This window comes from Dermacentor silvarum, chromosome 3 (assembly GCF_013339745.2).
Source record: "Dermacentor silvarum isolate Dsil-2018 chromosome 3, BIME_Dsil_1.4, whole genome shotgun sequence".
NCBI lineage: Eukaryota > Metazoa > Arthropoda > Arachnida > Ixodida > Ixodidae > Dermacentor > Dermacentor silvarum.
The window spans coordinates 167226678-167244312 of NC_051156.1; the positions used below are offsets into that span (position 1 = coordinate 167226678).

The window sequence follows — 17635 nt, forward strand, 5'->3', positions numbered from 1 at the left end:
GAGTTTGGGAAAACTATCCTTATTAGCGTTCGAGAACTGCTGGGCGTACGTGTGCAAGGAGAGAGGTACTACTCAAGGCATTCATGTACCGTTATTTGTGCCGATTTAGGCTTGCCTACAGCTGCTTTAATTGCGCCGAATATTATCGCATCGAAAAAAAAAGGTAAACATAACACGATCACGATAAAAACTACAAAACAAAAAGTTGAAAAAAAAAAAAAAAATTTGCCGTGACCAGGATTCGAACCTGGGTTATTGCGGCCACAACGCAAGGTACTAACCACTATACGATCACGGCTGCCCTGAGGACGGGAAGTGGCGGCATAGAGAGCCACTTGACCAGTAACAAAGCAAATTTCTTGGCGCACATATTTTTGCAATTTGTGCTTACTGGTAAAAGAGTCAAGGTGCACTCATAATGACACCGAATTATGACGGGAGACCGCGCTACTTCAATGATCCCTGCACATGGCGCGCGCATACTACGGACTAACCAAGGTGTGCAGAGTTTGTAAACACAGCGTGGCGGTCCCAGACTATTGTTATCTCCAATCTGCGGCCAGCGGTCACCGTCATACGGTGGTACAGTGTACTAGAAGGGGGTAACGGTGGCAAGATGGGGTTTTCTGTGCACCCAGCGCTTTCGCCACGTACCCAGCACAGCGATACGCGCAGAGACGTACTCGTAGTACGTACAATTGTGGTAACCCTGGGGGCGATATATGTTTTATACAGTAAATGTTATCTCAGTTGCTGGCCACTGTACAAGCCCGCGACAATCCCCCAACGCCACTACCAATGCCTAGCAATTGAATGCCATAGAAACATGTATAAAACACAGAACACCGGAGCGGAGGCTTACAATCTCGGAGGCTATACAAACGCTACGTGTAGTGTGCAACTGCGAACGCAGAGGGCGACAGTTGTCCACCAGCAAGTAGCTTCAGTTGGGATGTTTGGTTTGTGAGTGCGTGCAGTAGCTGGGCGTAGGCGAGAGAAAACCCGCAAAAGACAATAGGATGCGCTGGCATCGAGGCACCCTAAAAGACAAAAATGCGCCGCACCACCTGTCGCGCACAGTGGAATCTATTACCATTCATCCTCCGTCTTTCTCTATCCACTTTTACTAAGTTTATATAGGTGTTCTGTGCTTTTACTTCCTATTCCTTCTCCCCTGACGACGCTTCGCCGTGCTCCCTCAGGGCACTGGCGCACCGACGGGGGAGTTTCGTGGGTTGTAACCCCCCCCCCCCCCCCCCCCCCCCCCCCTTTTGTTTAACGCCTTTTCTTTCCTTGCGCGTTTGAGTACTGCAACTAAGATGTAAGACGCGCAATCGCCTGCACACTCGCAAACTTGCACAAAAAGCGCATTTTTTTTACAATTACCCGCGAAGAAATTGGAATTAGTGCTGTTTAGATGGTGTTGGCAAACTAAGGCAAACTGTCGACAACCCCCCCCCCCCCCCCCCCCCCCGGCAGAGATTCTGGGTGCGGCACTGCCTCAGGGGTTGCAGAATCAAGCGTCATTGAATTCCTTTTCTTGATCACTCTCTGTCTCTCTAGTCGGGTGGCACTTTTGCGAGCTTTCGCAGGCTTCTTTCAAGCTTCTTAGACAAAAAAAAAAAAAAAAAAAAAAAAAAAAAAAAAGGTTGCAGTTTCATCCGAAAGGCGAAGCATCAATTGCGATAGCAAATTAGTAGACAACTATACGGAGCAAGGATAGTAATTTTATCAGCTGTATAAACTTGTACATGTAGCAGCACCAGCAACGCGCAGAACTGTTGTCGACGCCGTCGGCGTTTTGCCCGCGTTCGCACCGAACGCGCGCGGCGTTGGTGACTGTTGACGGTGCCTCTGACGGCGGCTAGGATGTTTTCGACGAGATCAGAACGGGACACTCGTCGAGTAGCGTCGGAAGTCTTTACCACCTTCTCGCCTCGCAACGTTTCTATGTAGTAGTAGTAGAGAGGTACTACTACTACTACTACTACTACTACTACTACTACTACTACTACTACTACTACTACTACTACTACTACTACTCTATGTACACGCATTTGGTGCCGCAGCTAAACGTCACCTCCCTTCCCGTCCCCCCATGGCCTTTGGCACGATGGAAAGTCGTGTTTGCTCTCCGCCGTGCGTTCGCTCCCCGTGAAAGCTCGCGTACCTCACGCGCTTTCACTCGCAAATACAGCATATGGCGCGCTGCGACGATTTCATCGCCGTTGGACTTCGTACGGAACCTCACGGCGACGGCGACGGCAGAAATACGCTTGGAGTGTGCTATCGCAATAAAATATAACTTTTATGTAGCATGTATAGAACACCAGAAAACTGGATTGGGTATTTTTCAGGGTGGTTTACTATTTTCTCCTTGACACTTTTGCTCTGAATATAATATTTAATGAAGTATTTTTTAAGTGCCATAAGCAGCGAGTGACACTCTGTTTCTTAAGTGACTTCCGGTCGACCACCGACTTCAGGTTTGTGCTAAATTTATAAAAAATGTCTCGAAATCACAATAAATCATTAAATATAAAAACTATACGAAATCGATGATTCTACAATGCTGATGATAGATATGACATCAGAGCATAAGTTTAGTTGCAGATTGAGTTAGTCAAGTGACAGGAATAATTAGAAACAATTAAGGAAAGACTAAATGCCGTGCACCAAAGCACACAATCATACACTTTAGATACCCACCGTATCAAAAATTTGTCGCAGTTTCACCCGAAAGGCGAAGCACCAATTGCGATAAGCAAATTAGTAGAGAGCTATACGGAGGAAGGATAGTAGCTTTATCAGCTGTATAAACTTGGACATGCAGCAGCACCAGCAACGCGCAGAACTGTTGTCGACGTCGTCGGCGTTTTTATATAAATACGTATTTGGCGCCGCAGCTCAACGTCGCCTCCCCTCCCTCCCCTCCCGTCTCCCCCCACAGCCTTTCACGCAACGGGAAAAGTTGCGTTTGCTCTCTATATATGAAAAGGAGGAAAGAGACGCTTAATTCTGCAGCCCTTCAGGGAGCACGGCGCAGAACGCGCGTTTGCTCTCCGACGTGCGTTCGCTCCCCGTGAAAGCGCGCGTCCCTCGCACCCTTGAAATCGTCGCCGCGCTCCGGACGCGGCGACGATTTCATCGCCGTTAACGTCATACGGAACCTCAGGGCGACGGCGACGGCGTCGACGACGGCGACGCCGACAGCAGAAATTTGCTTTGGAGTGTCCATATAATTGCTATCGCAATAATAATGGTTTGGCTCCGTGTGCGTGGCGGTTTCTCGTCCGTTCCGTTCACCATGGAAGTAGACGACGAGGACGCCGGGGCTAGTGTAGTGTGGTGTAGTGTAGTTCACATCGTTTACATCAACAGTTCACCAGTATTCTCTGTGTCTGTGTCGTACTTCACTTTAATAACACACAGTTAACTCCAAAAATACACCAGGGCACACCAACGCGGAGGTGCGAGTGTCACTAACAGACACCTAAGTCAATGAATATCGCCGCCTCCAGCTTTTTTTTTTTTTTTTTAGTTTAGCAGGATGAGGTACGTTTCTGCTGCAGCAAAAACCCAGAGAAAACTCGGCACATCCTTATAGAATGCGAAGACATTCACCCAGTGTTATCCGTAGGCAATGGATCGCACCGCTTATCTTTAATATTGTCACGGGTATAAAACTATTTACACGATCTATTTACACCACATACATGAACAGCAGCTGCGAATCCAGAGAAGCTGTTGCCACTTCGTCATCTTCTCCGTCGTCGACATTGTCTTCTTTCCTCACCGTAAAAATATCGCCACGATGGACCTGACGCGGTACCCAAATAAGATAGAAGACATAAGACACGCACTCTGTGCCGATGACCTTACCATCTGGACGAGTACAGGCTCACCGGAACAGTAGCAGGACGCGCTGCAAGAAGCCAACAACTGGACGGAGAAGTACCTGACTTGTGTGCGACTTTCTCTGCGCCCCAGCGAAATTGGTTGTGTTCGAGAACGAGAGGACGCCCTCGTCAAGATAGACCACGCTGGATGGGAAAACCATACCCAAGGTAGACATACTTCCGGTACTGGGTGTCACCATCCAGAAAAACGGCGCTGGTCTGCCCACGTTCAGAAGCTCCAGGAAACTCACCCAGGTCGCACACCTCGTAAAGAGGGTCGCCAACCGCAAGCACAGAGACTCTACGACTAGAACAGGCACCTGCCATTTGATTTGCAGAGTGACCTACGGAACACCCTATATCGACGAGGAATACATGCTCAACGTGCTCATCAGGAAGACTTACAAACTTGCCATGGGACTCCCACCGACAAGTAACGAAGAACTCCTCAAGCATCGGCGTCCATAACATGTGCGAGGAGCTAGTAGAAGCACATAAGGCCAGCCACATACAACGTCTCCGACTCACACCCACTGGCGGAGCAACGCTCCGACGACTAGTATACTCGTACAGCGTAGACGAAAAACCCAAGCGCACGGAAAGGTTTTACCCTTCTACGGTGTCGAACAGCGCAATTAAATATTTACATGAGTAGGTGTGGGTATACGTACCATCCGGACCTTCGTGCGTCATGTGGAGATGTAAAATCAGTGCACCAGTTCATTCTGACAATTTCTCCGTTGCTGATCGGAATCGAACCCAGATCACAAGGGTTCCACAAGGACAGCAACCCGACGCATTAGCAGGGTGCGCCAAAAATGCACTGGGTATGTGTTGCTTTTCAATGACCCTCCCACCAACTTGGGTCACTAAGTATTTCCGCACACTGAGTGTGCGGAAAGCGAGGGAACTGTTTTCAGCGTTCGCTGGCGCAGGCGCGCCAGGCTTCTAGTCGCGGAGGCCACAGGCGGACTTCCCGGCAGTGCAACTAGATGACGCAGTGTGTCCAGAAAGAAAAGGGCACCTCGATGCCAGCGGCGCTGCGCATCGAGGCACCCTAAGAAAGAAGCGCGAGGGAGAAGCCTGGTAGCCGCATTTCTCAGCATTCGCACGCACCGACGCGCCATGCATTTCGGAGGCCCGTTCATAGTTTAAGGTGGCGGCAGTAGATGGCGCAGAGTGGTTCTTATAGGGACAAGTTGCAGCATCTGCTCCGGCGGCAAAACGATGGAGAAATCCACGACGCGGGACTCGTAGTCTTACATGCAGGGATGCATGACGTACTTAGAGGAGCACAACCTGGCGATCTTACCCAGACTATCCGGGAGACCGTGGCCCCATATGCGAGGAGACTGGTGATTTGCTCCATCCCCGAAGTCGAAACAAGAGGCAAGGCAATGCGGGCAAGAGCAATGCTTCTCAACAGTGAACTCAGGAAACTGTGTGGAACGCTAAGGGCGACATTTGTTGACCTCTGCGGCATGCTAGCAGGGGAAGGACGGCTAGCCCAGGACGGTATTCATTACCTGGCAGCCACAACGCGCCATGTTGCGACCCAGCTATCCCAGGCGACACGTCCTTTTTTAGGACTGCAGGAGCCCCGGAGGATCAGAGGCAAGCCCACTCACACACCACGGCGGAAGACAGGCCCGAATGTGTCCTTGCCCGCCCTGGAGCAACAATCCTCGCTCCCGGACCCTCCTGGGACAGCAAACGGGACCCACAATGCGCACCCGAGGGAAACCAGGAGCGAGGTCCAGGCCCCTCTCCGGCGAACCCTCTACGAGCGCTCCCAGCCCGCCTACATGATGAACTCGCCACATCTGCCAACCCTGAGCACTCCGCCGTGTCCACCGAGGGTGAGTTCTGTCCCAATGACATGGGTACCGCACCTGGGCACCACCCATCCTGCAATGACCCCATGGCAACCACTCAGCCACAGTGCAGGCCCCGACCTCTTCCGAATGGTTGGAGACAGTCCGCCAACAAGTGGCGCTGCAGTGGCCAATGCTAACTACAGAGGCGACCCGATACGACTACGTAGAGCGTAGGCTACGGCCCCGCAGAAGTCGGCATCGACATCGTCATCCCCACTGCACGCGCAAAACCACGCAAAATGTCGGTTTTCTCAACTGGCACGGAGCGCGTAAATCTGGGAAATGGGCAGAACTGTACCAGTTACTGGACGATGAAGGTATGACGCCGAGACGCACCTCCTTGGTATTGAAGAGCCTCCAATCCACCCTCAGTGGCACTGGGCGGGTACCAACCGCGGCCCAAGCGGCCGCAAAGGCGGCGGTATCGGCGTCTTGTGGAGGGCTGGTACCTGCTGGACCAGACTCGAGTGCACGTGCAGCGAACACATGTGGGTGAGCGGCGACATTCTGGGCATCCCTGTCCTGCTGGGGATTGTCTACCTTGCAGTCGACCGCGGACACAACGTTGGCAACATGCACATCATGCGCTGCATTAGGGAGGATGTAAGTCGCTGGGCGACAGGTAAAGAGGTACTGCTGCTAGGTGACTTTAACGGCCACACCCAGCCCCTGGACGGCTTCCAAGATCCCAACGGTGAGCTCCTACTACAGACAGCCCAGGATCTGTCACTGGAGGTGCTCAATCTCCGACCAGACTGCGAGGGGGAATTCACATGGTGCGCTAGGGCCAGCTGCAGCTGCACTGATTACGTGTTAGCGTCCCACAAGTTGGCGCAACGAGTTCAGCACGTCCACATTGACGAAGCGGGGCAGTTTAGCGCCAGCAGTGACCACAATCGCTTCAAGGTCACCTTCACCGCCTCTATTTGGCGAGATCGACGCAGGGAGCAGCGTGAACCACCCCGACGATATCTCCCGGCCTCAGCGTACGAGGCCGTTGCACGGGACTTTGAGATACGTCTGCAGGTTACGCCGCCAAGGAACTATGAACAATACGTTGGGGAACTGCGGCGCATCATGCATGCCCACGAGATCCGCTCCAACTCGAAAGGCGGTGGTGGTGGTGGTGGTGAAAACTTTATTGAGTCGTTTGAGCCTTATGCGGTTACACCTTAGGAATGGGTTGGCTCTTGGCTGCGTGCAGTGGCTGGGAGCTGGTGCTTCTCAGCGACGACTAAAGCCCAGTCCGTTAGCTGTTTTTGCACAGCCGGATCAGAGCTGGACACCGCAGCCTCCCATCGCTCGAGGTCAGTGAGTTGCCACTCAGCAGGTGGTCGGAGCTCAGAGCATAAATATAGAATGTGGTGGAAATCCGCTTTAGGCGCACCGCAGAGTGTGCACTCAGACGAGAAAAGTCCCGGGTGTATTAGTGTTAGATGGGCGGGGGAGAGGAAAATGCGGGATTGTAGCTGGCGCCACGTCACCTGCTGCAGTTTGGTGAGAGATTTGTGTGGTGGTGGGTACCGGAGTCTTTACTCTCTGTAATGAAGGGAAATTTCATGATATGAGACCATGCGCTCGCGAGCGTCTCCCCAGTTGGTGGCCTGCCCTGCTCGGCTGACGAATCCTCGAGCTAGAGAATGGGCGGCCTCGTTTCCGGGGTGACCCGCGTGAGCAGGGACCCATAAAATTTGGATCATGCGGTGCAACGGCTGGTGGGACGGGGAGGTGAAGGCAGCACTGGACGCACGTAAAGCGGCCAACTGTCAGCACCATGCCGCGATGACAGCGGCACTCCCCTCCAACGTGTGCCAAGATCTGTGGGACCAGTACCTGGCCTGCAAGCGCACTATGCAGCAGGTTGTACAGCGCAAAATCGCGACACACGACCACGCCCAGCTGAGGTCCATGACAACTGCGGGGCGCCAAGGAGGCCGAAAGTTCTGGGCGTACGTGTCAACACTCGACCGGAAACCCGCCCCACCGGAGCTCCGAGATGAGACAACAGGTGAGCCAGTCAGTGACATCCCAGAACATCTCACCCGACACATGGCGCAGTTGTATGACCCCGCGCTGCCCACTGCAACCGAAGAGCACTATGCAATGTCAGCCCCAGAAAGCGGTAACTCGGTCATATACGAGTGCAAATGGCAGGTGTCCCGACTCGCGCTGGACCGCGCGCTTGCTCGGATAGACTCGCGCACCGCCCAGGGACTGGATGCGATACCGGCGGGCTTAGTGAAAAACCTGGGGGACATAGCACGCGACACCCTGGCTCACATGTTCACTGAGATTCTGAGCGGGGAGCCAGCCAGTTCCAGCTGACTGGCAGTGTGGTCGTGTGTGCCTTATCCACAAGAAAGGTGGGGACGCTGGCCTCATACAAGACTACCGACCCATCACGGTGACCAGTGTGCTATACCGGCTCTTCACTACAGTGGTAAAGAGCTGGCTGAGGGCCTGGGCGGAGCGATCGGGTGCCCTGACAGAGCTACAGAACGGCTTCAGATCAGATCGTCGCCTGGAAGACAATCTCTTTACCCTGAGCCAGACCATTGATCTGGCCCGGAAGGAATCGCGGGGTCTGGTCGCATGCTTCCTCGACGTAGCAAAGGCGTATGACAGCGTCCCTCACGAGCCGATGCTGAGCCGAATGTCGGCCCTGAATATGCCACCACCGTTGGTAGACATGCTGCGGAGACTATACAAAAACAATACAGTTGTTGCCTGTCTGGGCGGTGCCCAATCGCTACCAGTGCCAGTGCGCCGAGGCCTCAAGCAAGGCTGCCCGCTCTCCCCGCTGCTATACATGTTGTATGTTTCGGGGTTGGAGCGAAGCTTGATCGACTCGAGGCTGGGCTTCCCGTTCCGGTTTCTCAGTGAGGGGCTACCGGACACCTGGATACTGCCTGGCCTGGCCTTCGCCGACGATCTCGTGCTCCTGGCGGAAAATGTCATCGACCTCCAGCGACTCGTCACCCTGAGCGCCACCCATCTCGCCCGCCTCGGCCTGTCCTTCAACCCAAAGAAATCCGCAGTTCTACAGTTCTCTGGCACACCAGAAGAGAACGCGGTGCTCTTACGGGACAACGACAGTATCCCGTGGGCCAATGAATATCGCTACCTTGGTGTCACCCTCTCTACATCACCGGATCTTCTGGGGGCACACGAAGAACACTTGCGACAAGCATGCCGAAGAGCCAGTGCCGTGCTGCGCCGGCGGTCGCTGTGGGGGTGCAACCGCTATATACTCGTTCGCGAGCTATGGAAGGCTGTCCACGTCCCAGCGCTAACCTTTGCCAACGCGGTGGTATGCATTTCGGCCGACACCCGAGCGTGATTGGAGCGCGCGCAGCGCGAAGTGGGACGCGTGGCTCTCGGCTGCCACGGACGCGTGGCCATTGAGGCCATTCAGGGCGACTTGGGGTGGTCGTCATTCGAGGCGCGAGAGGCGAGCAGCAAGGTAGCATTTGAGGATCGACTTCGCCAAATGGAAAACCAGAGATGGGCGCGCCGTGTTTTCCGATACATGGGCTTCAGGGGCACCCAGACTGCATGGGCCACTCGAGTGCGCACGCTGAGCCGCAAGTTCGGCTTCCTTGCCCAGCCGCTACAAGCGTCAGGCGCTCAGAGGCGGAGCCACGCGGCACGGCAACGAGTACGCGAGGTCGAAACGGAGCAGTGGCGCTCTTCCATGCTTGGTAAATCGACCCTTGAACTATACCGCTCGCACAAGTCCACCCCAGCTATGGAAAACTTCTACGTAAACGACACGGGGAGTGCACTGCTCTTTGAGGCGCGCGCATGAGCACTCCGGACCCTTCTATACCGGCAGCGCTTCGACGCATCGGATGGATGGATGGATGGATGGATGAGGCTGAACCCTTTAAATCGGGCGGTGACATACGCCACCTAGCCATGACTATTAACATAATTTGTACTTTGTGGTGGGTGAAATTTCACCCCTGCCTTAATTTTATCCACCAATCAGATAACCTCTGTTTGGTTATTTCTACCCGCTTAAAGTCTATTTTGCCTTCACTGTCCCTAAACCCCAATGCTTTGAAAAAATCAGCCCCGTTGCCTTGCACTGTAGGGTTAAGCCCCTTACAGAAAAGTATGAGGTGTTCAGCCGTTTCCTCTTCTTCTCCACACGCACAGCACAACGTGTCTATACCTTGGTACTTGACTCGGTACATCTTAGTCCGCAATACTCCCGTCCTGGCTTCAAACAACAAAGAGCTTCCCCTAGAATTATCGTAGATATTTTCTTTGGCAATTTCTTGCTTGAAAGTTCGGTATGTGCCCAGTGCTGATTTCGTCTGCATCCCTGTTTTCCACAGACCCCTCTCTGTTTCCTTAACCTTTTTCTTAACCGATGTTTCCTGGTTTGCACCCCTCCTGCAGTCCAAATATTTGATTGACAGTTTTCTGGTCAGCTTCCTCCATTTTGTATCAACATTCCTCATGTACAAATAACTGAAAACTCTCCTTGCCCACCGCTTTTCTGCCATCTCTCTCAATCGCTCCTCAAATTCTATCTTGCTGCTGGCTTCCCTGCCCTCGAATGACGTCCATCCCATGTCACCCTGTACCCCCTGATTTGGTGTATTTCCGTGTGCTCCCAGAGCCAGTCTACCTACCCCTCGCTGCTTAACTTCCAACCTTGCTCGAACCTCTGATCTCATGCACAGGACCGCATTGCCAAAAGTCAAACTAGGGACCATCACCCCTTTCCAAATCCCTCTCACCACTTCGTACCTATTGTAATTCCACAGTGCCCTATTTTTCATCACAGCTGCATTTCTGCTACCTTTAGCCGTCACATATTTTTCATGTTCCGTTAGGTACTCAGCCCCATTGTTTATCCACACTCCAAGATATTTGTACTTATCCATCACCTCCAGCGTAACCTCCTGTATCCTATGCTCGCTGCCCTGATTATCATTAAAAGTCATGACTGCCGATTTTTCTTTACTTAACTTCAAACCTAAGCTATCTCCCTCTTTACCACAGATGTCCATTAATCTCTGCAAGTCTTCCTTGCTGTCAGCCATAAGTACAATGTCATCTGCATACATCAGTCCTGGTAATGACTGTTTAATCCATTCTCCCTGCTTGGAATAGGAAAGGTTGAAGCCAAGTCCGCTCCTCTCTAATTTTTTCTCTAATCCTTGTAAATACAGCATGAACAACAGAGGTGACAGAGGGCACCCCTGCCTAAGCCCCTGCTGTATCTCTATAGGCCCAGATACCTTGTTTTCCCATTTTATAAGCACCCTGTTACTTTTATAGATATCTTTTAAAAGATTTCTTACTCCATCTTCCACCTCTAGAGTGCCCAGTATGTCCCACAAATCCTTTTGGATTACACTGTCATAGGCTCCCTTGATATCCAGAAAGGCAAGCCATAGGGGCCTGTGTTTCTTTTCTGCTATTTAAATACACTGTGTCAATGAGAACAGATTATCTTCTAACCTTCTTTGTTCTCGGAACCCATTTTGTAGTTCCCCCAGCACCTCCTCGCTCTCCACCCATGCCTGCAGTCTGTCCTTTATAATCTGCATCACCACCCTGTAAACCACTGACGTCACTGTTATGGGACGGTAGTTGTTTATGTCGGCTTTGTCCCCCTTTCCCTTATATATCATGCTCATCCTGCTCAGTCTCCACCCGTCAGGGGCTTTACCGTCCATTATCATTTTGCTCACTGCCTCTCTTAATGCTTTCTTAGATTTTGGGCCCAATGTCTTTATCAACATAATTGGGATGCCACCAGGACCTGTCGACGTGCTACTAGGAACCCTCTTCTCTGCCCTTTCCCACTCGCTTTGTGCCAGTGGAGCCACTGCACTGACTAGTCCATCCTCACCTGATTGAGCACATGCTATGTTTCGTTCTTTAAATTTTTCTGTCATCATTGTTCTTATATGTTCCATTGCCTCATCTCCCTCTAGTCGAACACCTTGAGCTGTAACTATAAACCTCTGCTCTAGGCTAGTCTTATTACTCAAGGAGTTGAGATGTTTCCAAAATTTCTTCGCTGCTTTTCTATCCTTTTTGTTTACTTCTGACAACCATTGGCTCCCCTTTCTTCTGATCTTCTCATTGATCAAATCGGATGCTTCCCTTCTACAGCTTAAGAAGTTGTTCCATTTTCTGCCTACATCAGCTTCTGGTTCACCCCTCTGCTTTGAATATCTGTGTTCCCTGGATGCTTCCTGGCGTTTCTCTATGGCCTTCTTAACCTCCTCATCCCACCAGCTCTTGGGTTTACGTCTTCTGTTCCCTTTTGTCCTGACTCGTACCTTAGTAAGCTCTAGCTCAAATAGTCCTGTTAAATTTGCATATGTCCATTCTGTTTTTGTATCCTCTGAAATTACTTCCTCAATTTGCTGGGTTGCTATTTCAAGCTGCTTTTCCGAGTAAAATATCCCACCTGGTTGTTCATCTTGCCTCCTACCTACTTTCATTTTCCTTCTAAAACTCACCTTAATACGTTTGTGATCACTACCTAGACTTCTGGAGCCATATTCATCTATGCTCATTACATTTAGCCTATCGTGCATCCTATGTGACATTAGTGCATAATCTATCGTCGACTGCAGGCTCCCTACCTCCCATGTTATGTGCCCTTCACACTTCTCAGTACTGTTGCATACAACTAAGTCATGCATTTCACACATATCCAGCATCATGTTGCCTGTTGAGTCTGTGTACCCGTCCATGTCTTCTATGTGTGCGTTCATATCTCCTAGTATAATAATCTCGCACCCTTCTCCTAGCTCATTAATGTCACTTGATATGCATTCCAGCATTTTTTTGTTTTCCTCTTTGGCATTTGCTCCTGTCCACAGGTATACAAAGCCAAGGAGTGTCTGCTCTCCTGCAACTTTCCCTTTTAGCCATAAATGCTCCTTGCATTCCTGTTTGACCCTTTGCCAGTTCATACTTTTATGAATAAATGCACCAATTCCACCCCCTTTTCTGCTGTCCTCTGTTCTATTGCAATATTCCCATGCATAGTCAGGGTTACAGGGAGGTTGCTCCATGTCCCTAAGATGTGTCTCCACAAACCCGTATACCATCAGCTTTTCTTGCCTTAGTTGCTCGTCTATCTCCTCCAACTTCAGCCTTTGGCAAAGTGCCAGATGGCACTTTGCATCCCCAATGGTGCAAAGTGCCATCTGCCGGGCATGTGGGGAGGCTCAAGAGTGCGCGATGCATGTCGTTGTCCAGTGTGTAGGGGTGTCGCCAACGCACCTAGAGGGTACCACTCTTTCCCAAGCATTGGGCTTTGAGGCTCACGACCTCGTGCCGTCCTCGGTGGTGGCGACAACCAAAGAAAGACTTCGACAGTGGTGGTGGCTGACCCGGCAGCCCGCCCTCGAAGACGCTAGTGACAGGAGTGCGGCCAACAGTGTCCTTGACTCACGGGTCGCCCAATGATCCGCACTTAGTACTGCCCCCCGTCATATTTTTCTCTTTTCTCCATTTCTTATTATTTTTTCCTTTTTTTTTTGCTGTGACGTAACGGCTAGGGTGCAAAACTTGCGCCCCCCCGATACAAAGGGGAAAGCCACACCATCATCATCATCATCATCATCATCATCATGGAAGCGAGAAAGTGAAATCCCACATACATGGGCGTACATAACTCGTTTCGACGGTGGCAATATGTAGTGTCGCTATATATATATATTGATTCAATGATAACGCATTAGTGTCGATAGTCATCATGAGGTTGTTTCGGCGGTAATGCTTCGACGGTAATACTAGTGGTGCGCCTGGCATTGGTGTAGTAATCACGGGCGGTCACGGCTATAACGACGGATGGGACACGACGGCAGCTGCAAACTATATATGCATATAAGACCGAAAGACTTTGTGAATTGGCCCGTCCTTATTCTCAGCCTGTTTGTTTAGCCGTTTCCTCAGCTTGTGATCTTGTGGAGCAGGTCCACCGTGAGAGTAGTTTATCCATAGCGTGAGCGTTGTACCGCTACCGGTCATTACCGATACCGCCGAATGCGCATGTGCGCTCTATGTCACACGCACGCGCATTTGACATGAATCAATAACGGCAGCACGCGCTGCGCCAAGGAGAATGCTTAGATAACTACCAGTTATCATTTGCGTCCGACCTCCCACTGTCGTCGATTTGGGCCAGAAATCGAGTTTGTTAAAATTTCTTAGACCCGGTTTTACGTGCCAATTAACAACGATCAGATCTTGAAACACGCCGTTATTGTAGGGTGCTCCGGATTCATTTCGACCACCTGGGGTTCTTTATCGTTACACACCCAATGCACGGTACACAATTTTTTTGCACTTCGCCTCTATCGAAATGCAGTGTCCGCGGCTGGGAATCGTACCCGCGACCTCGTGCTTGTATAGCAGCGCAACGCCGCATAGCCGCTAAGACAACACGGCGAGTAATCAAGCGTGTATCGTAGCAAGGAACGTGCAGACAAACCATGACTCCATCACCTATATATATGCTTCTTAACCCTAGCAACAGTACCAGAAGAATGGCGGGGTGGAATGAATGACTCCCCCACCGTCAAGGATGGGAGGTAGCTGCGGGTCGTTCGAGACCGCGTGTATTATATACACTACCGATGGCACTGCGGCCCAGGTGGGCTGTGACGAGCAGTCAGGGGTCTTGAGGCTCCGCGTGGGCAGCAATCGGAGCGTCTTCCTCGCCCTGTAAAAAGGGCCGAGTAGGCGCGGCGTTGGAAGGTGGCGCGAAATCGAGCGAAACAAAGTAACGAAAACGTCACGCTTGATGCGTACGACGGGCGTGGACGCTGTTCTCGTTCCCGAAAAGCGCCACCTCAGGTCTTCCGGTTCTGACCGGACCTGAGCCCGCGAATTGGAATGCGAACGGAGAAGTCATGTGGTACTTCGGAATTTCTCCCGGAGTATTCCGCGGAGTCCGCACTCCTTCGCCACGAGTAATTTAAGGCTCGTTAGGTTACCACGATCACGCTGACTTGTGCTCGTGGGAGAAGGTGGGCACCGCTGGCCTATAGCTTTCCGAGAATGAAGGCTTGCTTTGCCGGTGTGACCCCTCCCTGCGAATCCACTCCCGGAAAGAGTGCATTGAATGGCCCGGACACGGATCCGCCCGTCGGTTTCCGTTGCAAGCGCTTCAACGCCGGCGGTGCAGGGCCTTCGCAGTGCCACTTTTCTTTTTTGCCTAAACAGCAGGACATACGGGTTACGCGTGAAGATCGTGCCGTCAGAGTTGCGCTGTGGGTCCATTCGCAGCCACTTTTAATGCGAATAGCATACTTTGCATTGCCAAACCAGTTTTCTTTCCGACTAGGTCACTGGGTATTTGACACTCTTCATTCCACCTGTTTGACGCCAACCAGTGTCACATATGTACCTCTAGTTAGTATACATGCGACTGGAGATTGGATATTGGTCATTGGGTAGGTGCGGCTCTCTTCAATTAAGCTCTTTGACGCCTCGCTGGGTCCCTTATGTGCAACTTAGTATGTGCGACTGGGTCACTGGTATGTGCCGCTTTTGGACTAACCTCTTTGGTGTCAACTTGGGTCAGTGCAGTTATGTACCGCCAAGTATGTGCCACTGGGTATTCGCGACTCCAAGTCACCCCTTTAGCGGCCGCGCCGAGGGACAGCCGATCCAGGTTCAGGCTTGAATCGAAAGAGGGTGTCTATATCACGCATGGCCCTGGATGCCTCGTAGTTCTCAAATCGTCGTGATGCCACCGAGCACATATGCCAGAAAATCAAGAAGGACGGATGTCGAAAGACTTGCTGTGGACTATTATGCGTCTCGCCGAGGTGGAAAGACATCAATGTGCCATTTCATCGTTTCCCGAAAGCAGCAGACGACGCTCATCGGAGAGCCATTTGGATCAGAAACTTTCACATTGGGAAAAACTGAACTCGGAACACTTCGCTCGCGACGACTTGTTTAGTGTCGGCGGGTAGACCATTGCTTTCTTTTTATTTATTTTAAACATGTTGCTGGCGTTTCCAATCGCGGAGTATACTTTGTTACACACAGGCGCTTTAGTAAATTAGTGATGTACTCTTAACCTAGACAACCCAAGGCCTCCAGTAAATCTCTGGGATGTTGGCATCAGGGCATTCTTACATTCTAAGGATGTCCTGCACTAATCCTAGAAGGCTCCTGATCAAGTTCATTTGTTCGTCCCAAGGAGATACCGAGAAATACCAGGTACGTACTTGGATAATTAATTAAGGATGATGTGAAGTGTGATGTGAAGCATGACGTGATAGGTCCAGCAATAGATGTGTTCAAAGCTTATTGTGGGCATGGTGCTGTGGACGTCCTGAGTACGCCCCATAAAAAGCTATGACGTTCGGATCTTTCCGTGACATCAACGGGATTGAGGTTTGAACAGCGCGAATAAAACAAGGACACGAAGACATTCGCGCTGTTCAAACTGCAGTTCCAAATATGAACCAACTATAGCCCTCATCAAGACCTTACTGATCCACGGGATGTTTTGTGTTGTCCGGGAAGCTTCATTTGGTTTTGTTCGTTTATACTTTTCTTTTGAAGCATTAGTGTTACTAATGCTTTAAGTAGCAGGAATATTCTCGCTAATATACCTTTGTCTGCACGCACGGTAGCAGGAATGATAACTATACCTCGCAAGGTGTGAAGCTGATCATGACGCATATTATGCGGCGAGGCGACATATCGTTTTCATAGCGTGCTTTACTGTAGTGGTGCAAGCAGAAGATGCTCTTTTCTCACTCAACGCGCTAAGTTGTCAGTTTATTTGCTCGCAAAAAATTTAGTAGCAACTGCAAACAGGACTCGTTCTAGCTTTGGAGCGTTCGACCTGCGCACAGCGCCGCTATTTGCTTTAATTCCGACACTGTGCACACAGCTATAAATTCCTCAAATTACAACCGGTTCAATTCGTGTCCGAGTCGTGTATTTACACTAATACAACTTTATTTGCCAAACGAAAACCCTCGCTATTTTTTGGAAACCTGTTGGAAGATGCTCCAACTTGGTCCGATCATGGTTGTTGTTCACTTTTAACGTTTCACCGGGTTTGAGAATTTCTACGGGTGGCAGGTGTCTGCTGTGTTTTCCACTACCTTGAAAACTGCGTATACTGCGAGCACAAACCTGTGCCAGTCATCGGACGTATCATCGCCTTATCACAAGTATCAGCTAACTATAGAAAGAAGGTGCACCCCGACTCACAAACGGAACTATAATTTGTTTTTATACCAAGACACTGAGGGGAGGTCCCAGTCTTGGTATAAAAATACCAATGGGACCTCCCCTCAGTATACAAATACTGAGGGGAGGTGTATATAAATACACCTCCACTCATTTGTGTCAGTGTATACACAAGATGCCACTTGCATAGGTGGCGAAACGCCTATACCCTTTTGTTGTTAATTTGTTACGTTAAGTCGGAGTAAACACTTTTTTTAAATCATGAATTCACCCGGCTTTTGGAACATTTTTTCCATCAAAAGATCTGCAGATGTTTTGCCCGAGGTGGCTAAGCTTGTCAAAATTGCTTTGATTATTCCATTAACGTCATGCACATCTCGGATATCGTTTTCGTGCCTCCGTCGCGTCAAACCGTATACCTAAGGTCAACAATGATACAGGCGCGGTTTAATCCCATAGCAGATCTTCATGGGCACAAAGAGTTCGCCAGCTAAATAAATCTCAGTGACGTCGCAGACGAGTTCATTCAGAGATCAACTGTGCGTATAAACACATTCTCGATTGTGCGGTAGCCTTTGTATAAAAGGACAGTGAACTTGATCACAGTGTAATGCGCCACCTTTATTAAAGCTGTCACAGCCCCTGACCTTAAAT

General features: G+C 50.7%; 2 protein-coding genes and 1 non-coding gene across 3 annotated transcripts in view; 1 reads left to right on the forward strand and 2 right to left on the reverse strand.

Annotated features, from left to right (window-relative positions):
• LOC119444111 (2-oxoglutarate and iron-dependent oxygenase domain-containing protein 2) overlaps nucleotides 1-17635 on the forward strand; it is a 94393-nt gene that overhangs the window by 17794 nt on the left and 58964 nt on the right. The gene's annotated exons all lie outside the window — the stretch shown is intronic.
• The window catches only part of LOC119445003 (sodium-dependent dicarboxylate transporter SdcS), a 47176-nt gene that overhangs the window by 8967 nt on the left and 20574 nt on the right, over nucleotides 1-17635 (reverse strand). The window lies entirely within an intron of this gene.
• Trnah-gug (transfer RNA histidin (anticodon GUG)) lies at nucleotides 227-298 on the reverse strand. The gene has a single exon. It is a non-coding gene; the product is annotated as a tRNA-His (tRNA).